The 6444-nt window shown below is 37.2% G+C and overlaps 1 pseudogene; it reads right to left on the bottom strand.

Moving 5' to 3' along the window:
• Positions 1-2707: 2707 nt before the first annotated feature.
• LOC125394107 (NACHT, LRR and PYD domains-containing protein 4E pseudogene) lies at positions 2708-4453 on the bottom strand (annotated as a pseudogene).
• Positions 4454-6444: the final 1991 nt, after the last annotated feature.

The following is a 6444-nucleotide window of genomic DNA, read 5'->3' as shown; positions in this document are numbered from 1 at the left end:
TGGTAATGGTCAGGGAAAGAGTTAAAATAGAGGAAATTAGATTCCAGGTTCTTGCTTTTAAAAGAAAAAAAGAATATAGATATGATAGGGGAGATTATTGAATTTACTACTAAAAGAAAAAAGGGGAGATATAGATGTGATAAGATATAAAGGTAGATTATTTAATCTATTTTTAAAAAACAATTACTAGTTTTAAATGTTTGCATTGGATTGGACTTTTTTACATTGCATATAAGTTTTGTATATTGATAAAAATTTGAGACTAATTTGTTAAAAGACACTGTACATAATTTTCTAATCATATTACATAAGGTATTGTACCTATATAACTCATTTAACAATGTAATGTAAATTTTTAGTACTTGAAAATTATTATTTCCAACTGTTTAGGATAAGAAGGAAATACAGGTTAGTAGTTAATCACCTAGTAAAATTGAACTTGTAATCATATTAGATATGTTCTCAAGGTCAAAAAAGATATATTTTAGATAAGAATATGGCACTTAAGATATTTTAATAACCTAAGTTCTTTTTTTTTTTTTGACAATGAGACCTGTCTGCTCCTGGCAGCACCAATCTACTTCAGAGACGATAATGGGCATCAAAGAAACTCCACATGGAGTTTACTATCTTTGTGATAAAAGTAAGCCACTGGGTAAGAAAATACCCTTGTCTTGACTTTCAAGAGGGGACAGCCCTTCAGAATATCCTGCTTCACAGAAAAGTCTACTGAAAATGCTAAGCTTGTAAACCAAAGATGGATGCCCCAATGTTGCAGAAGAACGTTGGGTGACTTTCTATGCAGCCAGTCATTTTTGTCATTACTCACATTTTTGTTCACACTTCCTGCTTACTCAATTGAAATATTATTTCCTTCTTGGGTCTCTGAGGTAGTTGAAGATGAGATAGTTATAGTTACAGTCTTCTTTGTTTACAAGACTAAGAAAAGAAATTCACTAAAGAAATGTGAAGTATATAAGGTTGAGAGATATCAAAAGATAGTTTTGGATGGTAATGCAAGTTGTGGTAGACAGTAAATTAGGTACAAAAGCTTGAACTCACCAAGATAAGATCAACGTGGAGTATTTCCTTTGAATTTGTCAAATGCAAATGGACTAGACATTGTTGATGTATTTGTTGTCTGTATATATTGTTTATAGTTATTATACTTATTGTATGTAGTTTTTCTTATATTATGTATAACTTTTTTATTTTAAACAAAAATGGGGAAATGTAGTGGTATATTATTTGCATTTTGATAAATAAATCTTACCTGAATGCCAGAGGCAAAGCTAAAGCCACTAGAGATCAGGCAATGGTGATGCTCACCTTTAATCCCATGATTTATGAGACAGAGTCAGATAGATCTCTGTGATCTCAAGGCTACCCTTGGCTACACAAGAGCAATGCAGAAAAAAATCTTGGTGGTAGTGGCTCACATCTTTAATTACAGTCTTAGGGAGTCACACACCTTTAATTTCAGTAGTAGAGGTTTTTTCTGTGGTCATCCAGCCTTGATAGAGCTAAGAATTCTTTAGTGTCTTAGCCGCTTTGCTTTACTAGTTTTCAGGCTGAACCCCAATTTCTGCTTCTGGGTTTTTAATATGCATGCTATAGCTTCTAACCTGAGATTCTCTGGCAGTTGGGCTGTTTGATAGCATCACACGGAACCTTTATACCAGTGTCTTCTCTCTTATTGTTGGAAACCTGGAGACTTCCCAGGATTTGGTTTCTGCTGAGGACTTCAGCCAGGTCTTGGGAGTCGCTAGTGGTGTGGAGACAATGCCTCCAACATAGTGACTTCAGGACTCCAGGAGACTCAGAACCTTAAAGAGAACCTTCAGTCCTTCATTCTTCAGGTCGCTGGAGCTGATGTCTAGGTGTCCCGAGGTTTTGTTTCACTTAAGAACATCAGAAAGGTAATCCCAACACTGTTCACTGAGAGAGCACTTGGACAACACTGCATGCTTCAGACTGCAGTCTGGATGGCACAAAGCCTTGCACAATGAGTACATCCCTTTGTCCAAGTTGATGGATGAAACGTTAAGATGCTTCAATGTCTTGCTGCTAGTTAGGTAGAGCAAAGATCTTACAGTTATCAGGGGGAAACTGGCAGCCTGCCACCAGCAGCTTTTCTAAATTACATTCTTCCTGGCACAAGGCATTGCACAACAGTTTCATGTTGTTGCGGGAGAGGAATGTGAGTCTGAGGTTCAAGTGCTGCAGTTTACAGTTCTGTGTCAAAGACTCAAAGAACATGTGGTTATCACACAAGAAGGACATGTTATTTTCCTTGAGTACTTGAGGGGTACAACTGGGATGTCTCAGATGATCATACAAAACAAAAAATGACTAGTTTATTGAGATTAGTGTCTTTCATCTGGAGTACCTGGACTTGCTTACTGCTTTCTAGCATGGATCACACATCTTGTCAACAAATGTGTTGCTTTTCCATATAGCTATGTTCTTGTCCTTTCTGCAGGAAATCTTGGGTTGAAAAGAATAGTTTCTTTTTTTTTAAGACTTATTTATTTATTATGTACACAATGTTCAGCCTCCATGTGTCCCTCCAGGCCAGAAGAGGGAACCAGATCTCGTTACAGATGGTTGTGAGCCACCATGTGGTTGCTGGGAATTGAACTCAGGACCTCTGGAAGAGCAGTCAGTGCTCTTAACCTCTGAGCCATCTCTCCTTGAGGGTAGAATTTTAACCAGTAGGCAGCAACAATCTCATCAAAATAATCTGCTGCTTGAAGTTCATCATCTGCATGATAAAGACATCATCCTCCATCTCAAACAGACAGTAAAACAACTTCATGCCATCCACTTGTTCCTGAAGCTCTTTATTGACTCTTAATCATTTCCATCCAACTTCTCCTTTACCTCCTGGGACAAATAGTAGCCAAAAAATGCCTCTAGCTTTTCTTGTTCCAGTTGGTATAAAAGGCCAAAGATGAAAAGGTCCTCCAAATTCTCTTTACATTGGCTTTATTTAGAAACCTAAACAAGAGCATCGCTATACATTAAACATCCTTACTAGCATGATTTCTGTGACTTTACACGAAATAAAAGATGGCAGCAGAGAATTCCTTGATGGATAGCTGGAAGAATGTGTAAAAATTCTTAGAAGTCCCTGTTCTTCAGAAGTATCTTGATGTTCAGCAGTGTGGGGATGTCTGAGTTGACAATCCCATAACCCCCACCCCAGATCCTCCTTGTTAAATGCAAGTTTGTCAGTCCATTTACCCTCAGCAGCCAGGGAACACAGGACCTATGGCAGATCTTGCCTTTTCTTACTTGATTAATGGGCACTTTTCGAAATGAACAAATTGAAGATGTAAGTGGTTTACATGGAGGTGGTATGTCAGAAGACAGAGGCCAGGTCTCATCCCCTCTCTGTCTCATTTTTTAGACAAGTAACACAACCCAACTGAGCAAAGGGCAAAGGGACCTGACATACTGTAAATACCTGTTTGTTTCCTCTCACTGATCTGAAGACTTCCTGGACTCTGTTCTAATCTTGGAACAAATCTCAGAAATACATCCTCCTACTGCTTTTGTCACTTCCCATCCTTGTTTTCATTTCTGTGTAGTCCATCCTCCAGTTTATTAAAAGTGTCTGGAGTAGCTGTGATGAGGAGAGAGGCTTCTGGGAGTATCTCCCTCCTGAGCAAACTGCTCAGCAGTATAGTCATTACTGCTTCTCAATCCAATTATCACATGGCTCGAATTCTGATTTGGTCAAATCACAATTTAGTCTTTCCAAGCTGTCAATGATAAATGAGAGTTTCTCAGGTTGGGTTGTTATTTCCATGATGGGAGCTGAGGAGCTGGGACATGTTCTGGACATCAGTTGGGCTAGGATCACTGTCTTCAATTGCTAAACCTCTTGACATCAGAAGTAAAAGATGTAGGAGAATTTCTTCTGAAACACCAGGCCCTATGACCAGACCAGCACTAACATTTCCAACACCAGTGTCTTGTTGATTCCTGCCACTCCTTTCAGGAGCACCGTGTGTGGCTTCTTCTCGGTTGTCTTTGATACAAAAAGGTGCTCAAAACAATTGCATTCATCCTAGGTGAATTTCTGCTTCAGGAAATCCTGAATTGGGATGTTGAACTTTCTGGACCAATTCCAGGTCAGCTTCATCTTCAAATGAGCTTGATCTATCTTTGAATGTCCAGCAATCTTTCTTCCTACCCACTCACTGAGATCCTTCCTATTGATCTTCTTGAAGATTTTGAAGGTCACATCCCAGGCTTTCTTCTCAGAATAGTTCATCAGTAAGTTGGCAAGGTCTTCCCAAGACATCTTCTTCATTTTGGTTCAAGAAATCTTTCAGCCCATACTATATTATCTCCTGCTTGAGGACCTCCTTAAACTTCATGAAGTCTTCCTGTTTAGTTCTTCTAGGTATCATATAAGACCATACTCAGGAAAGAAAGACGTCATTCCATCTTAAAGTAGAATGGGCGTGTCTTCAGAGAGACAAATGCCAGGAGTCAGACACAGGATCTTTGAAAGGATGGGGGAGAGCTGGATTAAAGGTAGTAGGATTGTCATTGGATCCAGTCCAAGTAAGTGTTAAAGGGTTCAGTCTAGTAGCAAATTTTGTTTTTCCTTAAAAAAAATTAAATAGAAGTACCACAAAGTGTCTTGACTACCCTACTAAACTACATCCAAATAGGCACAACTTGGGTGTCAACTGGTCCTGGTGGGTCAAGGCATGACAAAAAAAAAAAGAGGAGAAAAAAGAATTAGTGTTCTTCTTAGACATTAACATAGAAGAAATTCTTTAAAATTGTTTAGCTCTTGGGGTTTGGAGCATTTTGGTTCTGTCACTAGAATTAAATAAAATTAAACAAATAAAACTAAATGAATTAACTTTTAATGGTTTTCAAGGTGACTTTTTAAATGTTATTTTATTTGGTCATCTTCCAAACACTTAAGCAAACTAGACAAAATGTTATTACCTTCCATTTACAAACAAAGAGGCTGAGATTGGAAAATATTAAAGTGCTGTCCTCGAGCACTCAGCAGTCCTTTATTGGAAGCAGAAACAGGCCTCCTGATAATGAGCTGGAACAGTGTTCATCTGTATCATTGCTGCCTAAATATTCATTCAGTAACTACAACAGACTCAGCCTCAGTGTCCTGGAGTCCACTAGTATTACCATTTATTTGATTCAGATGCTTTTTGCTTTAGTGTTTTAAGGCAGTTTTGTGAGTGCATCTCCCACTGTCAACCCCCACCTTTTCTCTTCCTCCCACTCCACAGGCAGGAGTCACTACACTCTTGAAATTGTAGGTAGTAACTTCATGAAGTAGTCTGTACATTTTTCCATGTGCTTGTCCCCATGAAAGTATCTTATGCTTCAAAAATTTAGACACATGGTATCATATATGTGGTCCTTCCTATGTAGCAGTGTATATCTGGATCTAGCTATGTCAGTGTCGTTATTTATTTCCACAGCTACCCCACATTCCACTATCTGAATAAAGTACTGTTTCTTTTACTCATTCATAATTTATGTTCAGATGTTCCCATTATTTTAAAATAACTTCTTAAGGAATATCTTTGTACAATTTTTTTTCTGGTCATCAAAATAAGAATTTCTTGAGGACTGCAGCAGATAACAGAATTATAATGTGTTATATATATTTTCAATTTTATGAGTATTGTTCAAGTACTCTAGTCTAGCAGTTTGATCTTCTACAAACAATATATAAATTTTCTTCTTCTGTTTTATATTTTGCAGTTAATATTATCTTCAATTTATTGATTTTCACATCATTTTATTTTTTAAATTAAAATAAAATTTTATTATTTTATCCCTTTTCTTTCCTCCTTCTAATTTTTTCCATGTACCACCTTTGCTCTATCTATAGTTCATGGAATTTATTTCTTTTATTGTTATTGCATATATATGGGTATATAATACATATATGTATACATAATATAAATATAACCTGTTCAGTCTTTATAATGTTATCTGTACATATATAATTTCAGAACTGACCATTTAGTATTAAGTAAGCAATTTGGGGCTATTACCTGAGGAAGACTATTTATTGACTTTGAACATCCTTAGTTGCCTATAATTCTTTATTGAAGCTCCATGTCTCCCTTCTGTGTTAGCATATCTATTGCTGTGGTCCTTGTTCAGGTCTTATTTAGACAGTTTATGTTGTTGAGACTTCATGAGTGTAGCTTACCTGTCATTTCTAGGAGACATCATCTCACAGTAAACGTCCTGATCTTCTGTCCCTTACAATCTTTGCACCTCCTCTTCCATAATGATCCCTGATCATGAGATACAGGAGTTGTGTATTAGGCATATCATTTAGGGATGGGCACTCTAAAGTAGATTGTTCTTTGTACTTTGATGGGTTGTGGTTCTGTAATAATCTCTCTTTCTTGAAAGGACACATTTCTTTGGTGG

Source organism: Myodes glareolus, chromosome 15, assembly GCF_982192425.1.
Source record: "Myodes glareolus chromosome 15, mMyoGla1.1, whole genome shotgun sequence".
Lineage (NCBI taxonomy): Eukaryota > Metazoa > Chordata > Mammalia > Rodentia > Cricetidae > Myodes > Myodes glareolus.
Note: the sequence above shows the minus strand (reverse complement) of the source record. Positions and strands in the feature narration are given on the sequence as shown.